Source organism: Labeo rohita, chromosome 4 (assembly GCF_022985175.1).
Source record: "Labeo rohita strain BAU-BD-2019 chromosome 4, IGBB_LRoh.1.0, whole genome shotgun sequence".
NCBI classification, from domain to species: Eukaryota; Metazoa; Chordata; class Actinopteri; order Cypriniformes; family Cyprinidae; genus Labeo; species Labeo rohita.
Genome location: NC_066872.1, coordinates 36,548,247 through 36,569,952, shown reverse-complemented (window position 1 = coordinate 36,569,952; position 21,706 = coordinate 36,548,247). Strand labels below are relative to the sequence as shown.

At 33.9% G+C, this 21,706-nt stretch overlaps 1 long non-coding RNA gene across 1 annotated transcript; it reads left to right on the top strand.

Annotated features, from left to right (window-relative positions):
• Nucleotides 1-19,173, top strand: LOC127163718 (uncharacterized). The gene is made up of 3 exons (XR_007827530.1): nucleotides 1-131; nucleotides 15,489-15,545; nucleotides 17,564-19,173. It is a non-coding gene; the product is annotated as an uncharacterized LOC127163718 (long non-coding RNA).
• Nucleotides 19,174-21,706: the final 2,533 nt, after the last annotated feature.

Below are 21,706 nucleotides of genomic sequence, written 5' to 3'. Positions count from 1 at the left end.
GCTAATTTCAGTCAGGTGTTGTGTTGATGAGAAATGACACTTTGTAGACTTGCTGCAAGCTGTTTGTTGCTCCTTGTATTGTATTCTATCTGATGAAGTTCAGCATGAAAACATCAACACTTCAGCTCAAGGTAAATATTAACAGACTCCCATACACTACCCTATAAAGTTTTATGCTGTTATGGATATATTTTATTCTTAAACAAATAATGATTTGACATTACCAAAAAACTGTTTATGATTTAAAAAGACAGACAGAAACATATGGCTTTCTCTATCTTGCAGTGTTTGTGTTAAATTTGAACTGTATGCGTGCCCGCCTAAAACGTGCACACCAACAACTTGATTTAAGATAAACCAGATCAGCATGAGTCAAAGTCGTGCCTTGTGCATGGCACAAGGTTGTTTAAAAGCTGGATTAGCACTGAGATAAGAGACTACTATAACATGCAGCTTGATGCCAAGCTGGCACAAAACAAATCCACCTGAGAAAGGCCATGTCACTCAGTCTAGACCTCAGCAAGCTTTTTATATGAGCTAATAGGTCAGTATTATAGTGTGGCAGGCCGGAGTTTATGTGCATGTATTTTAGTGTTTTGCGCATAAGCCACTTGATTTTTTTCAGACACGGTAATTCCAGATTTCATCGCATGCATTCTTCTCCTCACAGCTCACCACCTTTCTGTGGCTCGGTTTAGGTCGGCTAAATCAAACCATTAACTAGTAGAGTGAATCACCGTGGGCAGGCAAATAAAGCATTTGTGTCTTTTGGCTGCTTTATGAGAGCGTGTCGGTGCTGTCCAGGTTTGTTAAAGTCAGGAGGCACGTGTTTGCTCCGTGTGCTTTTATATTAAGTGCTCATGCACATTAATGCAATCATTTGTCTTTGCTTTTGTTTGCACTGTGGGCTTTGACATGGCTTTTAGTGCAATATTCACTGCTACTTTAAGGCTTTGTGCATCTGTTCTGTCTCAAAACATGACCCTACTTCCTCCTTGCACCAATTTCACATTTCCCATTTTAGTTTGATTGAAATCCTGGCCTGCTGTCTGCACGTTTGTATTGCTGAAAAATGACCGTTTGGATTTAAATCATCGATACGCATTGACATGCAGTTTGTCGAGTAACCGTAAAAGAAGGGACGGTTGCTTGACACAGCTGCTGGGTCCATTACTAGCTGTCCCGTCACGCTATAGGACACCACCCCGCATTCTTTTAATTTCTGAAGTCACACAATGCCCCAGAGGTCACCCAGAACATACCACAGGGACATGCCCCTTGTAAACCTCCTTTCCCCATGTGTTAGCTTTTTAGCATTAGCATTCATGCACCCTGAGATCAATTCAAAACCTTCTCGTAAAAGCGGACATGTGGTACGATCAAACCGTGGCTTTTTTTCTCGCTTTGAACGTATATTCCCTTCTGGAATATAATCTTCAAAGAGTTAACGTTAAACAGTCTCTCCTTACAAGGCCCTAATAAAAACCCTGCCGTTTATAATGGAGATTGTAAATTGAAGGATTAAGCACAATTTTTATTATTGTTCAAGTGCAAATATGTAGGCAAGACTTGACTTTAGAAGCATTGACTCATTAACTATAAATGCTATAGAGTGTTTTTACGACATTTCATCAACTGGCCATTATGGCGGCACTGAACCGAACGAAACTTGCATATTTTGGTGATTATTGCTGCTGAAAATGTTTAATTATTGTCATGTTTTGCTCTGTATTAATTGTTGGGTCAGGAAAAACATTTGGTGTACTATAGACTGCCAAAAGTTATTACAAATTAAGTAGAAAAGTCCAAAAAACTGTCTGAGGAACAAATAGTGTTTGTGGTTGGCCAGACTGAAAAAGAAGGTAAGAATCTTGGCAACATTCGTCTTTGTTCTTATCATGAAATATTAGGCTTAATTAATACTGCTCATACGTATCTTTACCACATGGTAACTTTAGTTTGTCAAAATATTGCGCCCTTTCCTGTTTACTAAGTTCTTTATATGATTTGGCAGCTTCCACACATTTTTTTCTTAGTTTAGACAGCATAAATTAGCAGGACAACATATTCAGTAGTACATTAACCATGCAATCTATGCTGTTGTTTACATCAGAGTAAACGACAGCATCCGCACATCTGTGGAAACTGACCAAATCGTGACATAAGTGCAAACTGTCTGTATTTCAGTAATATTAGTCAATAGCATTTAGCATGAGATGCTAATTTGCAGTTTTCTCTTCAAGTGGCGTAACTATTATTAAACTATTATCACCAAAAAAAAAACATGCTGGATAAAGCTTTGCTAACTCTTTTTGTTGTGAATTGCATTTACGCTAGTTAGCCTATATTAGCCAGAGCAGTATCATGTGTAAAAAATAGTTTTTAAACAAATGTACACATTAGGGCTGGGTAAAATATATTGATTTCTCTATTTTAATCGATTCTCATTTATACTAAACGATATTGATTCTTAAATCCCAAGAATCGATTCGTCTAGCCTGTTTTCAGTTAATGAATGGAGCATTGTAGCACACCTCACTTTCAGTAAATCACCTATAGCTTTGTGCTTTGTTACTTTTGGCATGAAACAAAGTTTGAGATATACATTTTTGTTAATTAATTTATATCTCAAATAAATTAATCCGTCAGGTTTTTATTTGAATGTTCATACTGGAGTAGGAAATGGAGTAGAATTTTAATTGTGCAATTGTAACTTTAATATTATAAAAACTTAATTTGGTGTAATTTAAACATTTGTATACAAATCTGTTAATTTTACCTTAAATATTATAGTAATGTAGTACCAACTGACTCATTTTGCAGCATTAGTTGAAAGGTTGTTTTTTCCTTGAGAAAATTGCATGTACTGTACCTGATATTTAACCAAAATAATCAATATCGAATTGTGAAGTTTGGGTCAAAACCCATCCCTATAAGCACACAGTGGTCAGAAATCTGAACGTTCCCTCACACCTCATAAACTTTTCCAAATTAATAAGCTAATAAGACGTCACAGCTGGCTTGCTATCTCTCTAAATGTTTCAGACTAGCAACCTGACTGACATATTGGCTGATTTACAATATGGCTCCTTTTGCTTTCAAGGCCCATACTTGCGTAATGTCTGGGCTCTTGCGTTGTGGTCGGGAAGAAAATGTACATATGCTGCCTCTGTGAAAATAAATGTCACATTAGTGAGAGAAATCATATTCTCGGGATCCAAAGTGTGAGATTATAAAAGAGGATTCTCTGTTTTCCATAGCAGGCACTTTGCCTGCCATCAATTGAGCATGTCAGCAAACCAGACAACTGTAAGTAGATATCCTGTTAAATGAGTGTGTTTGTGTGAACCTAAATATACTGTTTTAAGACCAGCCTGCTGTCTTAAATGTTAGCCTGAAGGTTCCCAGCTAAATCTCAGGTTTAGATGGGACGTTTTAGATGATTTTTTTTTTCTTTTACAGAGACTGTTATGTATTCATGACAGATTGCCATTGAATATCTGAGCATTCATAGTGTTTTTTTTTTTTTTTTCTGGTTTCAGCTTAATTCTTTACACGCTCACTCACTCACACGATACTGATGACAGAGATAGTTTTGAGTGTGTGAGCTTATGCGGGTGGGCGAATGGCCTTGAATCGAGGGCAGGTGTGACTTTTATGCTTTCAGAAACGGTAAGCAGAGGTCAGAGGTTGAGCTGTGAAAGAAGCAGTCAGGTGTGCGCCCATTTCAGCAGCAGGTTTTAAGGTGCAAACATGGCACTTTCTACACTGACCTCTGATCCTTATGTCTAGATGATAGCTTAACCTGAAGGCCCAAGATGAATGCTCTTTTCTCTTAAATTTCCTGATAATTTACTCACCCAAGATGTTCATATATCTTTCTTTCTTCAGTCAAAAAAAAAAGGTTTCTGAGGAAAACATTGCAGGATTTTTCTCCACATAATGAACTTCAATGGAGATCAGCAGGTTGAAGATCCAAATTGTAGTTTTAATGCAGCTTCGAAGGGCTCTACACGATCCCAGCTGAGGAATAAGGGTCTAATCTAGTGAAAACAATTTTCTAAAAAAAAAAAAAAAAAAAAAAATACATAAATAATAAAAATGTGTACTTTTTAACCACAGTGCTCATCTTATGAACTGTCTGAATGAACTGATTCTTTGAAATGAACTGTATTTTCCATCAAAACAGAGTCTCTGTGTGCGTTTGACAATTAAACTTATCTTGAAGTAGGGTTTTAAAAGCACAAAACTCGTCCCGGGGCAGTCTAGACTAGGTCTAATCTCCAGGAAACAATCTTTTAACGTGGCTCCTAATGCCTTTACAGTCTGTTACCATCAGTGAAGTACTGCGTCATGTATATAATGTAAGGCTTTTATAAAGCGAAGTCAATAAATCTCGTTTTCCATTCATCATTGTTCTCTGTTCTTTAAGATAGTGATCGTTTTTGACGCTCTGATATCAGATTTCACCGTTGATGAGACTGCCACGTTGTTTTCCCATTGACTTCATCTTTGTTGGTTGTCTTATGTAACCCCCTGTTTCCACTTCTTCAAACTGCCTACATTTCAGGTCAGACCTAGATAATGGGCCTTTAATCAAACATGTCTGAGTGCATCCAGGCTCTCTCATTCTCTCTCTTTGTGTGATTAACATACTTGTTGTCAGTCAGTCGCAGATTTAGTACAGTCTACTGTTGGAGGGGTGTTTCACCTGATACTTTACATGAGCTGAGCAGATGTTGTTTTGGTTGAAATAATTCAATTCACAGTGAGTAATTAGATTGGTACAAGTCATGCAGACTATCGGTCTCATTGTTGACAGCCAGCCACTCTGTAAAAATGTTGTTATATTTTATCCAACACGCAAAGATCCACAAAAGGGCTTTTGAGACACTGGTGTATGCCCTAAAATGTTGTCCTAACACAGTCTCCACATTGGAGAATTTTACTCAACCCCATGTCATCCAAGATGTTCATGTCTTCCTTTCTTCTTTGGAAAAGAAATTAAGGTTTTTGAGGAAAACTTTCCATATAGTGGACTTCAATGGGAATCAACAGGTTGAAGGTACAAACTGTAGTTTCAGTGCAGCTTCGAAGGGCTCTACACAATCCCAGCTGAGCTGCGAAATGACCGGTCATTTTCTAAGAAAAATACAAATGTAAAATTTTAAACATAAACGATCGTCAGGACTTGTGTAGTCATGTTGGAAAGGTCACAAATGGTTAGTTCTTCATCTGTGTACTCCGGTTCAAAAAGGTAGGATAGGGCGAAAAACTTCCTTTAACTTAAAAATCATCTGTTGCTTTCCGCTTTATTTATTATGTAAGGACTGTCTGCCTTTCTTTGCACGTTCGCTTTTTAAAAACTCATGTAATGCATGCAGTTGTGGATTCAGAGCTAGTGTGAGACAAGCATCTGTGGTTAAAAAGAATATAAATTTTTATTTTCTTTAGAAAATGACCAATTGTTTCGCTAGGTAAGATCCGTATTCCTCGTCTGGGATTGTGTAGAGCTGTTTAAAGCTGCGTTGAAACTGCAATTTGGACCTTCAACCTGTTGGCCACCATTGAAGTCCACTACAATGTAAAAAATAAAAAACATAATTTGTTGAGTCAGCTTAAAATAATTTGTTACCCTGCTGCCTTAAAATTTTAAGTTCAGGTAACTAAAATAAGTTTAGTCAACTTAAAATGTTAAGTTGTACTAAGAAACAACTTAGATATTTGTGTTTGCTAAACTTAACAGATGGGTAAGTAACCCAGCTGCCTTAAAATTTTAAATTGATTCAACTCAAATATCTAAGTTGTCACTCAGTATAATTTAACATTTCAAGTTGAATAAACTTTTTTTGAGTTGACTGAACTAAAGTTTTAAGGCAGCCAGGTTACAAATTATTTTAAGTTGACTCTGTTTTTTACAGTGTATACAGAGAATGTTTTCCTCAAAAACCTTAATTTTTTTTTCGACTGAAGAAAGGCTTGAACATCTTGGATGATATGGAGGTGAGTAAATTATCAGGAAATTTTATTTCTGGGAGTGAATTAAACCGCTAGGGGCTTGAAAGCGCATACATTGCCGCATAATTCATTAGATATAAGGACACGTGTTGTGTTTATAGTGAATCTATTTATTTATTTACTTATAATTTACAAAATGACTGTTGAGAGATAATAAATCAATTCAGATGCTGTTTATTCGTCACAGGCCGGGGGTATATTGTGCTTTGTTTCATTGTCTTGAAGTATCCACAAGACATCTTTCCAAGTACATGTGTAATGTATTCTGGTTTCTTATGATTTATTCCAACTGTCACCACCTCCTCCTATTTATCTCTTTCTGTTTCCTGTTTTATGTACATGTCATCCAGATAAAGAGAATGGAACATGCTGTTTTTTAGGCTCTATATGTGACCCTGAACCACAAAACCAGTCTTAAGTAGCACAGGTATGTTTGTAGCAATAGCCAAACAATACATTGTATTTATTGATTAAATTATTAAATATGATGAATTATTAAATAATAATTAAATGTATTGATTTTTCTTCTATGCCAAAAATCATTAGGATATTAAATGAAGATCATGTTCCATGAAGATATTTAGTAAATCTCCTACCGTAAATATATCAAAATGTAATTTTTGATTAGTAATATGCATTAAGAACTTCATTTGGACAACTTTAAAGGCGATTTTCTCAAAATTTAGATTTCTTGCACCCTCAGATTACAGATTTTCAAATAGTTGTATCTCGGCCAAATATTATTCTATTCTAACAAACTATAAACTAATGGAAAGCTTATTTATTCAGTTTTCACATGATGTGTAAATCTCAATTTTAAAAAAAAATTACCCCTTTGACTGGTTTTGTGGTCCAGGGTCACGCATGTATTGAAATATAAACTATGTTTATTTTTAAGTATTGTAGGATTAACACATTGTGAAAAACAGTAGGTAAATTAGTTTACCCGGAAGTTTATAACACCTCAATTTCTTCTCATGAACATAAATATTTTTGAGGGTACTCCAAGATCCCTTGAGAGCATTTTCATTCATTTATCTTTTCTCCCATCAGTGTCTTTTGATTCACTTGAGGTAATCTGTAACCAGCATGCGTTGGCCTGCAACTAGTTTTTCTGCAATAACAGAAGATCTGGATTTTGACTTTGAAAGCTCTTGAGAAGGGAGTGACCTAATCAGATGACTGACTGTTGAACTATTGATACACATTCAGTATAGTACATAAGATGTTGAAAATGTGGCAATAAGCAACAACCTGTTGCTACAACCAAATCTAGACATGATCATAATGATCGTGATAAATCAGCCTAGTGCATGTTAGTTCATATTTCACTGGCTGATTATATTTAATTGTGTTATGTAACATTACTGGCGTAGAAACAACACTTATAAATGTTCATAAGCAAGTTGGCAACTTGTAATTTTTTATCCTTTCATTATTGTATAAATGGGTAATGAGACCAATTAACAATGGAAAAAAAAGTAAACATCTGCATTGCTTCTGGCGTGGCGAGGAGGCAGAGGCCGGACCGAGTACAAGTAGACTCTAATTTGTTTGATTTATAGCCGGCCTGCCTTTGCTTTGCTCCTGACATCTGCTGTGGCTAGACATTCAATTTCAGCTGTTGCGTCACACGCGCATGCTCTCAGACCAAACTCCGTGTCCGGGATCCTGCGTCGGCAGCTTTCAGACAAAGAAGCCTTTCACTGTGACATCAGTTTTCAATTCTGACTGCCAGACGGTCTTTGGTCCCATAAACAAAAATCAGCACAGACCGCAGGCCTGTCATAAAGTTTTCTCAGAGTCATTCGGACTTTATTCCTCAGCTCTCTTGCGTATACAGCAAGTGAGAATGACTTTAGGAAGGAAAACCGGTAAATGCTAATCAGTCTAGTGGTGCAGGCTGTAGGATTTAGTCCTGTTTGGAAGAACAAAATGGTTGCTTTTTAGGTCATCATTGTTTATTTGACTGATTTCATTTCATTATCCTATCACTGACCTATTTTACAATCTGATTTCTCGCTGTTTTTGTGTTCCATCTGTATGAAACAAAGTTAAATTGAGACAAAACACATGCTGCTTTTTATGACGTGGTAAGCCGAGTGTTCGCATGAGCAACTAACATGGACGTTTAGAAATTACAGCTATAAAGCACTTTTGCTAAGGAAAGTGCACGTGAGGCCTCGAGGGTTTACATCCAAGCTGCTCAAAGGAAGAGAGACTTCGGGGCCAAGTGACTGGGGTTAACCGCTTCTCGGAAAAAACGAAAGGCAAGGGAGCGTTATGGCCGCTGTTATAGGACCGAGGCCGGTCAGCATGTGTGATGTGCCAGCGCACGGAGCCTCATTACACACGTCTGTGCCTGTACCAAGCAGCGGGCCAACAGACGGAAAACCGAGCATTCCCTAAGAGAAAAAAAACTACTCTTTAATGTCTGCCCGTAAGCCCAAACCATCTGCGGCTGGCCTCGCTGACAATTTAAAAACGTCTGGTAGAAGCATTACAGACTTCAGCCTGATTCGCCCAGTGCTGTCACCATCTCATTCAGTGTGGACTTAGTGTTCGACGTGCAGATAGACACATATGTTCTGAATTTAGTCAGAATCAGAGTTTGATTTGAATTAATTTAATATGCAAAATTAGGCCTTAATTTGAATGTTGATGTAATGATGAATGTTGTTTTAATTATTTTAACTATTTAACATGAGGTTTTATTGGTAGTTCAATTATTAAATAGTAATAAAAATAATAATAATTTTAACAGGTTATTAAAATGAAGTAAAATTAATTATTAATTATTTAATAATTATTTAATAATTGATATTAATGATTATTATTATTATTATTATTATTATTATTATTATTCATTTTAACAGGTTATTAAAATTAATAGAATTTACATTTAATTAATTATTAACATTATTAATTATTAATAATTTAATAATAATACGAAAAAGAATGGTAATTTTAACAGGTTATTAAAATAAATTTTTAGTTATTACAATTATTTTTTTATAACTTTAATAATTAACCATATTAATTATTATTATTATTATTGTTGTTGTTGTTGTTATTATTATGAATTATTCATAATTTAATAATAACAACAACAACTTTATTTATTTATTATTATTATTATTATTATTATTATTAATAAATAAATATTTGGTCTTAATTTTAATGTTCATTTAATGATGACGACGACTTTTTGTTGTTGTTTGTGGTTGTTGTTGTTGTTGTTGTTGTTGTTGTTGTCAATAAATATTTGGCCTTGAGTTTAATGTTCAGTTAATGATGATGACTGAATATTATTGTTGTCATTTAATATTCAGTCTTAATTCTTCTTCCTCATCTTCGTCTTCGTCGTCTTCGTCTTCTTCTTCTTCTGTACAAATAATAATAAGGAGAATGTTAATTAGTTAATTAATGTTGATGACTTGTTGATATTTAATACATTGTTGTTGTTGCTGTTATTATTATTATTATTATTGTTGTTGTTGTTGTTTGTTGTTGTTGTTATTATTATTATTATATTAGGTCTTCACTACAGATACAGTGTTTGTGTTGACTTTCCAGTGTAAAAACAGCCAAATATCTTTGTGGTGGAAAATGCTGCATGTATAATTGCATTAATTTATGAGTGAAACCAATCTTGGGTCTAGATCTACACCTTGGTTTGCTAATTGGTTACTTGTGGATTATGGTTTGGGTGGTGGTGTTATAACTTGTTTAATTTAAGAAGAAACCAAACCCACAGTTCAAAGTTCTTTAAGAGAAATAAAACCAGGCTAATTAGAATAAAAAAAGAGAAATAATCCAGATAATCTGGTTTGGGACGTATTTGATGAGAAATGTCATGCTAGAGACATATTTGATTGTTTTTGTTTTGTTTGTTTTTTTAGTCAAAAGGAAAATCTAAAAAGCAATGATTTCCATTTCGTCAGTTTAGAAGAAACAATTGAGAGGTCTTTTGTGATTTTCTTTCCTGTATGGAAAGTCTATTCGGAGGTCCTCCTCCAAACTCACATGTGTACCAGTTTTTGTATGCATGCTCATAAATTGGCATAATCATCTGTTTTGTGGAGCAGCAGAGGAAATGAAGAGTAATTAAAGTGGGCCATTTTAGTGTTGTTTGCACAGTGAGTGACACAGTGCTAAAGAAAACAAAGAGCACTGGGAAAACTGCAGCCATCAGCAGCAAACAGCGGCCAGCGCTCAGGCAAACTGCCAATCCAACCAAGCAGTCCCGGTACCCACAGAACTGAACTTAACATGCACACTCACATGCATACTAGTTCATGCACACTTATGTTATAATTTAAGACATTTTCAAATGAACTTGGGAGTTAATCAGCTTTCTAGAGAGGTGTTTGTCTAGCCCAAGAGCAACAAAGCCCGGAGTGTGAATTCCACACTGATCATAATGGTCATTAGCATTGACTATGTCAGCAGGAGGCCGCTGGACCATTTTTCCATTCATTTCTCCCCATATCTCCCATTTCCTGCCTTGTAAACAGTAGTCAGCTGGGAGTGCTTAGAGGCACGTTTCACCTACTGTTAGCATCATGTCCAACAAATTATAGCAGGATTGATGTGCGCCAGATATTGTTGTTTCTTCCGTGAGCCGTACTCCCTGTACTGCAGGGGGCAGGAATCAGGCCAACGGTAGCTGAGTGTACTTTTGACTCGTGTGTGTGTGTGTGTGTGTGTGTGAATATGCAGAATGAAGGAATAATTCAGCAGATGTACTGGAGAGTTGGAAAAACCTAGTTCCCTTTCAGTCAGTCCCTCTCTATGTCACATCAGTATGACCAATTAACTGAGATCCCAATTAGTTGGTCATATCGACGAGACGTCTCCGTTCCCTCCTTCAGGGAACAAGGGTTACATATGTAACCAAGACGTTCCCTTTCAGTCGGTCACTCTCAGTGCCGCACTGGTATGACCGACGTAACATCTCCGTTCCCTCCTTCAGGGAACGAGGGTTACATACGTAACCAAGACGTTCCCTTTCAGTTGGTCACTCTCAATGATACATTGATATGACCAACTAATTGGGATCTCAATTAGTCAGTCATACCGACGTGACGTTTCTGTTCCATCTTTTAGGGAACGAGGGTTACATGCGTAAACTAGACGTTCCCTTTCAGTCAGTTACTCTCAACGTCACATCGGTATGACCGACTAATTGGGATCTCAAGTAGTCAGTCATACAGACATGACGACTTCGTTCTCTCCTTTAGGGAACGAGGGTTACATGTGTAAAAGTGACGTTCCCTTTCAGTCAGTTACTCTCACGTCACGACTAATTTAACTGGGATCTCAATTAGTCGGTCATACCAACGTGATGTCTCTGTTCCCTCCTACAGGGAACGAGGGTCACATACGTAACCGAGACGTTCCTTTTTAGTCAGTCACTCTCAACATCACGTTGGTATGACCGACTAATTGGGATCTCAATTAGTCGCTCATACCGACGAGATGTCTCTGTTCCCTCCTTCAGGGAACGAGGGTCACATACATAACCGAGAGGTTCCCTTTCAGTCGGTCACTCTCAACGTCACATTGGTATGACCGACTAATTGGGATCTTACCAACACCGACATGATGTCTCCATTCTCTCCGGAACAAGGGTTACATACATAACCAAGATGTTTTGCATTTCCTGAAAGACCAGTCCCTGCAAGGCAGCACAGGACTGGTTTTGAAGACTGCGTGTTCAGCACTTTGGCCTGAAGAATTGTAGAAAAAATATGTGGGCTAGTTTGCTCAAAAATGAAAATGCTGTCATTAATTACTCTTCCTCATGTCTTTCCAAGACCTTTGTTAATCTTCGGAACACAAATTAAGATATTTTGGATGAAATCCGAGAGCTTTCTGAGCCTGACTGACTGACACGGAAGAGAAGAAAGTGTTGAATAAAGTTATATTTGTTTTCTTTGCACACAAAAAGTATTATTGTAGTTTCCTAACATTATGGTGGAACCACTGATGACACATTTTAACAATGTCCTTACTGCCTTTCTGGGCCTTGAACATGGTAGTTACATTGCTGTCTATGGAGAGTCAGAAAACTTTCACATTTCTTAAAAAATATCTTAATTTGTGTTTCAAAGATGAACAAAGGTCTTACAGGTTTGGAACAACATGAGGGTGAGTAATTAATGACAGAATTATCATTTTTGGGTGAACTAGCTCTTTAATTTTCCCTTTAAATTTAGTTTTCTCAGGGACAATGTAACACATCAAGTGTCAACGCTACTATAGCTGAACTTAAAAACAGACTCCTCTACCTTACTACTTGAGAGTGTAGATAAACTGATGGCTTTGCTGATAGCTTTGATATCTGGCCAGCAGTGACCGTGGCATGACACTTTTTGTCCATGGGCACAAAGTCTTTCTCATAAGTGTGTCTGACGCATGATTTGTACGTCAAATGGAACGCAGCCAAGTTTGACAGCTAAACGCTAAGATACAATGATTATAAGCAAGTGATAAGCTGTTTATGATGCAAAACCAAGGTGTAATCTAACGCATATTGATCTGATAAGAAAAGTGGGCTGATGCATGCACTTGCTGCCTTGCGTTGTTACTCAATCTTGCAAGCTTTGCATTCGCACACACGCTTTTCAAGCCACAACTTGCTTCTTTTTTAAAATTGCAGTCAAAAAGCTCAAAATGCATAATCTCATCAAAAACTAGAGCAACGTTTGCGAGTATTAGAGAGAGATTAAGCGAGACTCAGCAGAGTTTGACATTTGATGACAGGTAATTACATTTAAGCCTAGCGGAGCGGAGGATGACGTTATGATCAGATTCAGTTCTAGTTTTACAGGTCTGGTAGGCCGTGCTATCCCGGAGGTACCTTGTTCTTCTGTGTTTTGTAATTGCTCCGTTTAACGCTCGTATTACTCTGAAAGGTGTCTGAGATAATTCAGACATCATTCAAAGACTGTATACAAAAAGTTCACAACCTCAACTTCACAAATGAAGTATTAGGTGGAAGATTGCGACCTTGAGAACAGAGCATGAAACAATTAGGGCCAACTGCAAAACAGGCGAATAGGGCAAAGGACAATAATAATATTTTAGATTTACAATGAAACGTTTAGGGTTTATTTAATGTTTTTACAAGTCTATTATCCTCACCAATACTGTTTTTATTTGACAAAAATAAAAAGAGTAATACTGTTTTATGTACACTACCAGTCAAAAGTTTTTGAACGGTATGTTTTTTTTTTAAAGAATTTTCTTCTGCTCACCAAGCCTGCAAGTGAAATAATTTTCCTGCTTAAAATAACTGCTTTCTATCTGAAAATATTTTAAAATGTAATTTATTCCTGTGATCAAAGCTACATTTTCAGCATCATTACTCCAGTCTTCAGTGTCACATGATCCTTCTAATCATTCTAATATACAGTACATTGTTTTCAGAATTCTTTGATGAATAGAAAGATCCAAAGATTAGCAAAAGAAGTGATAGAAATGAATGCTTTTATTTAGCAAGGATTCTTTAAATTGATCCAAAGTGATGATAAAGGTATTTATAATGTTACAAAAGATTTCTGTTTCAGATAATTGCCGTTCTTCTAAACGTTCTATTCATTAAAGAAACCTGTTAAAACTCTACTCGTCTGTTTTCAACATAATAAATATTTATTGAGCAGCAAATCAGAACATTACAATGATTTCTGAAGGATCATGTGACTGTAGTAATGATGCTAAAAATTCAAATTAAAATCACAGGAATAAATTACATTTTAAAATACATTCAAATATAAAACAGTTATTGTAAATAGTACAAATATTTTAAAATGTTACTGTTTTTGCTGTACTTTGGATCAAATAAATACAGACTTGGTGAGCAAAAGAGGCTTAAAAACATTACAAAGCTTACTGTTCAAAAACGTTTGACTGGGAATGTATGTAATAAATATTACATTTAAAATGTGTTTTCTGTCGCATTTTAAAGTCTATTTTAATTTAATTGATATTTTTAGCAGCCAGTGTCACACGGTCCTTCAGAAATCATTTAATATACTGATTACTATGGTGAATAAGAATTAAAAATTATTATTATCAATGTTAAAAACAGTTGATGCTTAATATTTTATTTAAGGTTTTTATTTATTTTTTTTTTTTTTTTTTTCAGAATTTGAATAGGTTTAAAAGATCAGAAAATTTTTTGTAATATTCTAAACGCCTAAACACTGTCACTTTTAATCACATTAAAGCATCCTTGCTGAATAAAAGTATCTTTTTTTTTTTTTTTTATAAAGAGAACATCAGATGCCCATTTTCCACAAGTTGGTATGATTCTTTAGGGTCTTAATGAAATGTCTGCAACATACTTTAGTTAAAATTCCTCATTGGTATTGTAAAATGACACCTTTTTACATTTGTCAAAAACGGCTTCGTTTACAGCGTCCCACTTCGGTGCATGTCTCTTTAAATGCTAATGAGCTCTGCTGACCCCATCCCTCTCTTCCGTTTTTTTGTTTATTCGGTTGTGCATTACTGTCAGTTGCTCTGACATCGGGAGTAAACGAAGACACTTATGTTCCAGCTGTAAACTGTTTAGGTTTTTTGGGGATTAAAAAGAAAGGACCGAATGGGTTTACATGTAAACACATGTAAAAGTGAATTTTGCATCTGGTTTTCCGTTTTAAAAAATCATAGTGATTCAGAACTTATGAACTTTCGAATGAGCGAGAAAGAAATATTAGTGTATTTCCGAAGTGTTTTTCAGTCTGTGGCGTTTTGAAAGAGACTGGTCTGGCCAGTATTGGTTCTGTCTGGAAAGGTGAAATCCAAGAACAGTCCTGGGCCTCATACAGCCTCATTAACATGTGCCAGGAACAAAAAAACAAAACGAGGGGAAAAAACCCTCCTCACCCCTCCTTTCCTGAGGAAACAGCTCAGCTGAGGGAAAGATTGAATGAGGGAGTGAAAGAACGAGGGCAGTGGACAGAGATGAAGTGTTAATAGTGGCCATGACAGATGAGTTGCAGAGGGACCAGCCTTTCCTCATGAACACCCATCAAAGACTTTGTCAGCTCGAGCTTTCGGCCTCTGACACAAATGAACCTTGTGGTGAGCGATCACAGCCCGCAGGTTACTCCCCAGCTAACAAACCTATGAGGAGACTCCCTCTTACAGATAAAGGAGGAGTGTGAGAAAACAGGATAGAGAAATAGTGCTGAGGTTGAGTTTCCCTTTAATTTGGATTCAGCAAGTTTATGATTTCATCTGGCAAAGGGATTTTAATGTGACCCAGATTCATAAATAAATACAGTGCTGTGCTCTTCAAAATTACAACAAACATGTCCTAATTAGATGCAATGTGTAAAATTGACAGCAATGTGACACTTTGAAGTCAGTCTGAACATGTATGATATTTAATATACATTCATGTGTGGCAGGATTTTGTAACCTTTTTTTTTTTTTTTTTTTTTTTTTTTTTTTTTAAGGTTTTTACAGTGACTGGAGATGCAATGAGTGACTCCACATAGAAAGTGTCCCATAGGGTGAGGCAAAATTTTACATAAATATTTTTTATAATTTATTATATTATTTTTATAATTGTTTTATTTGTAAATGCAAATGAATTTTTATTCTACTTTCTATTTTTCTGTTCTCAAATTGGTTTTATTTTATATAGATTTTATATTATGATTTTATTATTAGAATCTATTTGAAGTTGAATATCTATAAATACACTTATTGTATTATGCTGATTTCCTTATAAATACAAATACATTTTTATTCTACAATTATTTAATTGATAAATACAAATGTTTAATGTGCATTTTATATTGATTTTGTTGTTTAATATCTATAAATACACTTTTATAATTTTATGCAAATTCTATTTATAAATGCAAATACATTTTTATTCTGCAATTTTAATTTATAAATACAAATTTGTTTACATTTTTATACATTTCATATTATGATTTTATTATTAGAATCTATTTGTTTAATATCTATAAATACACTTATTTTATTATGCAAATGTTCTTATAAATACAAATTATTTTTATTCTACAATTATTTAATTTATAAATACAAATGTTTTATATGCATTTTTTAATGGTTTTATTATTAGAATCTATTTTAAGTTTAATAACTAAATACACTTATAATTTTATGCAAGCTCTATTTATAAATACACATTAATTTTATTCAATTTATAAATACAAATTGTTTTAATTTTTTATACATTGTATATTATGATTTTATTATTATAATCCAAGTTTAATATCTATAAATACTTTTAAAACTTCATGCGAGTTTAATCTATAAATACAAATAAATGTTTATTGTGCAATTCTTTAATTTCTACATACAAATTTGTTTTTTCCATACATTTTATTTTCCATACGTTTTATGATTTTATCAGAATCTAAGTTTAATATCTATATATACACTTATAATTTTATGCAAATTTAATTTATAAATACAAATTCACTTCTATTCTACTTTTTTTTTTTAATTTGTAAACACAAATTTGTTTCAATTTTTAAAATAAATTTTAAATCATGATTTTATTATTAGAATCTATTTTAAGTTTATTATAATTGTTTTATGCACATTATTTATAAATACAAATACATTTTTATTCTACAATTCTTTAATCTATACATACAAATGTTTTATTTTATATACATTTTATTTTATGATTTTATTATTAGAATCTATTTTAAGTTTAAGAGCTATAAATACTTTTTTATAATTTTATTATGCCAATTTTATTTAGAAATACAAACACATTTTTATTCAACAATGATTTTATTTATAAATCTAAATTTGTCTTTATTTTATTATACACGTTTTATTTGATGACACTTTATCTTTTGATTTTTATTATTTATAAATTTAATCAATAAATACAAATACATTTACTATTTAATGTTATTAGGCACATTTTATGAATGCAAATGGATTGTTTTATAACATACAGTGTAGTTTATATGCAAACTTGGTATTTATTTATTTATAATTTAGATTTTGATTTATAATTTATAATTATATTTAAAAATATTTACTTTAGAATTTGATTTTTACATTTTATTTTATCATATAAATTTATTTTGTAACATTATTACACGAATTATTAGTTTCTTTGTTGGTTTGTAAGTCATTTATGCAATTTGCTTATCTAGAGGTGTTTCACCCTGCATAGAAACTAATGTAAAATTCGCATTGAGGGGTGAATTGTCTGGTGCTTTTGAGACAAAGCAGAAGAAAGAGTCGTGATATGGTCTGTCCTCTGTTTTGTGACCATGAGAGGCTAAAAAAAATAAAACCGTTCTACTGGCCATGTTTAACAGCACCATGAAAACAAACCATCCTTCATGGGTGGCTTTGTGCTTGATGAGGGCCGTAAAAGCACTCTGGTTGTGTTTAAAATCAGTCAAGGCACCCGGTTAACATCAGGCCAGTGGCTCATGTCTTCGGTGCTTTGGGGAGCTTAGATTTCATAAGTTCAACATTAAAAAATCTCCTCTCTGTCTCTCTCTCCACCTATATCATCTCTGTTTAGACTCCAAACACTTGAGGGAGGGAAGGAGGTGTTCCATTTGGGTTGACATGACCGGACATAACAATGAAGGAGCTTATGAAGAGCGACGGGCGACCCTAAAAGGGCAAGTGACAGCAACACGATACCACACTTAAATAAGCATGCAAAGTCTGTCACACGCACAGTTCATGCATTTAGCAAGCATCTCCCGTAATTCCTTGCGAGCGTCGATACATTTGTTCAGATGTCCCCCATTTGTTCTTGTCATCCTCTATTTGGCAAAGTGGGTTCTAGATTAGTGTGGCATTAAATAACTATGTATTCTCCACCCCGAGCCAAACCACTGTCCTCTGAGATGCTGCAGGACGTGTCCATGTATAGCTAACAGCACCGCTCTATTAGGCCAAAAACAAATAGTCCGCCGTCATGTGGCATTATCGCTGTGGCTACTGCATTTATAGGTCCTAAGGCTCTCACAGCTGGCTGTGCAGTGCTATTACTATACCATGTAACACAAAAACAGTATATTTCTGTATCTATATTTTTCCAATCACATGACAAAGACTTGTGCTGAAAATAAATGGAGCTCAACCAATACTTTACAATAGCTCTTTGTGGGTAAGCTGTGCTGGCCTCATTCATTCATTCATTCATTTGTGTGTTTATGCAATTATTTGTGCTTCTATTTTAGCATTTATGTATAAATTTATTTATGAATTTGTTTGTGCATTTATTTATTATGTATTTATTTGTGCTATTTTGGCATTTATTTCTGAATTTATTTATGCATTCATTCAGTCATTCATGCATTAATGCATTTATTTTGTGCATTTATGCATTATTTGTGCTTCTATTTTGCCATTTATAAATTTATTTGTGCATTCATTCATGCATTTATGCAATCATTTTTTTTTTTTTTTTTTTTTGTGGTTCTATTTTGCCATTTGTTTATGAATTTATTTGTGCGTTCATTCATTCAGTCAGTCATCCATGCATTCATGCATTTATTCTTTTATTTGTGCTTCTATTTTGGCATTTATTTATGAATCTATTTATGTATTTATTCATGCATTCATTCATGCATTTATTGGTGCTTCTATTTGGGCATTTATTTATTAATTTATTTGTGCATTTATTTATTAATTGTGCATTCAGTCAGTCATACATGCTTTAATGCATTTATTTGTGCTTCTATTTTGGCATTTATTGATTCATTTATTTGTGAATTTATTTGTTTATTCATTCATTTATGCATGCATGCATTATTTGTTATGCATGCTTTTATTATGCATTTATTTGTGCTTCTATTTGGGCATTTATTTATTTATACATTTATTTATGAATTTTTGTGCATTCATTCATTCATTAATGCATTTATTTGTGCATTTTAAGAATTTATTTGTTTCTACTGGCATTTGTTTATTTATGCATTTATGAATTCATTCATTCATTCATTCATTCATTCATTCATTTGTGCATTTATTTATTATTCATTCGCTCATTAATTTATGCATGCATTTGTCTGTGCTTCTATTTTGGCATTTATGTACGCATTTATGTATGAATTTGCACATTCATTTATTCATCCTGCATTTGTGCATTTATGCATTCATTTTTTTTTTTTCTACATGGAAAATTTCTACATGAATAAATCTGCAATGGCAATGTATTTGTTTAAAGCCATGAATTATTTAGCTGCAGATTAGCCATCATTTATTAAATGAACCATTTCTTTCTCACCCTACCCTTTCAGAACAATTAACTTCAACCCCTTCACATAAGCTGCAGGTACATGCATGAAATGAATATTCTGCGCCTCAGGCTGCTTCGCTCAACCCAAAGCTATAAAATATGTCAGCTTTTTAAACTAACAAAACTATAAAAATCTTTTATTTGCAAATACTGTGAAAAGCATTGTTGACACAGTAGTCATAATATATGGCATTTATGATTTTAGGTTCCTCAATCTGTGTGGCTGAGGATCAGTAAATGTCTTATGGCTACTGTGGGCTTGAAGGTGTGAACGTGTCAGGCTCCTTGAGTTAATGAACAGCCAGTCAGTAAACAAATATGATTTGAGCGTAAAATGGAGTTTGGGCGCTGCAATGCAATGACGACATCTTGTCAGGAAAGAGATCACGGCTATTTTGTTGTACTTTGACCCAACGAGAACAATTGACGTCAGTTGTTCGTCTAGATTGTAATGCTTTTTTAAGTTGACTTTATTTTATCTTACATGTGACACATCAAATCACAAATTTTATTCTTTCCTGGCTATATGACTAATATGGAGTTCAACACTGTTTGGAACTGTATTTGAGGAAACACTAATTCAGTGTCACCAAGCAAGCAATTTCTCAATTAGTCCGCCAAAAAATGAAAATGGTCATAATTTGAGGATGTGAGTAATCAACTAGTTGACGGTGACCATTGACTGTCCAGTCAGTATGGAACTAAATACTACTGAAATCAATATGCTCAGAATTCTTCAGAATATCATCTTTTTGCATTGCATTACATTGCATACATTTCATCATACATTTATCATTTTGAATACTTTTGGCCAGTGCAGGATGGTTAGTGAACAGCTGAAATGACGGCCAGACCGCTTTCAGGTGAAGTTATACGAGCATGTAATGGAGCCTGGATACTGTCGTCTTCATTTACACACTTCTTCACGCATACACAAACTCTCAGACATTCTCATATGGTGACGCCACCTTTGTCTTGGTCTGCTGAAGCCACAACAATTCTGACATGAATTATTCCTTCTAGAGGCCTCACAAGGTAATGCGGAATCTCTCTTGGAGTCCAACCTCATGTCCTCATGTGTTTACTAAAGCGTGAAACACTTAAATCAAATTTCTCTGCTCACGAGCCTTAGATCATAACTGAATCAAGCTCTAGTAAGTGCCGAGAGTCGTCTGGTGCGTCTTTGTGTTTCAGGGTTTGTGTACATGGGTCCTGATAAATGTGCTTTGGCTGTTCTGTCTGCACTTATCTGAAGTGACTTACAGAACCAAACACAACATACAATGCTTCACTGTTAACATAAATACAAAGGCACATCGAGTTTTTGTCACTGGACTTGATGGCACGTAGCACTGAGTGTGCCATAATAATCAAGTGTTACTCTGCGTTATATGGTGATAGCAATAAACCATATCACATTGGCTGTTTATTGTGGGTCAAAGGTCTCACTATAGGAGAAGCTAAGTTTGCAGGATGGCAGCCAATAAGGAAACACCACTGTGGATGAAGTGTATTTATGTATAAAAAGACATTATCGAGAAGCTATTAAATGAATTCATTTTGTGTGATTTTTAATATATGCAATAATTTAATGTAATTAATCATGATTCCTGAACTATAAACTCTGCAAGAAGGAATTTTTCTAATATTGGAGCAACTGAAGCTTTAAGTATTGTCACAGTAATGTCATGCCTTATCTTCATATAAATTAACTTCATTTAGGGCCTTTTCAATGATATATTATGATAAATTATACTAATTAGTTATATATTATATATAAAATTGTAATTTTATAATATGTAATGTTATATTATTATATATTTATATTTATTTTATATATTTATATTATATATTGTTATATTATTATACAATATATTGTAATAATAAATTACCATATGTTTATTAATAATAATAATAATAATAGTAATAATAACAACCGCAACAACATGCTAAATAACCATGAATGTTATTATTAGTAGTAGTAGTAGTAGTAGTAGTAGTACTACTACTACTACTACTACTACTACTAATAATAATAGTAATTATTATTATTAATATTATTATTATTATACATTCTGAAATGCTTATATTAGTATGTTCTTATTAACATGTTAATTATGCATATTTATAACTTGCATGTTGACCACTACAATTTTTATTTTTTATCTTTTACTATTATTATTATTATTATTATTATTATTATTATTATTATTATAAATTATGAAATGCTTTGTTAGTATATGTTATTAACATGCTTATTTAAAATATACATGTTATTGACTACAATCTTTTCTAATTTTTATCTTTTCCTTTAATTAGTATTATTTTGTTTATTTATTTATTTATTTATTATTATTATTATTATTATTATGCAAAAAAATGCTTTATGTATAATTTTAATTTATACAGTAT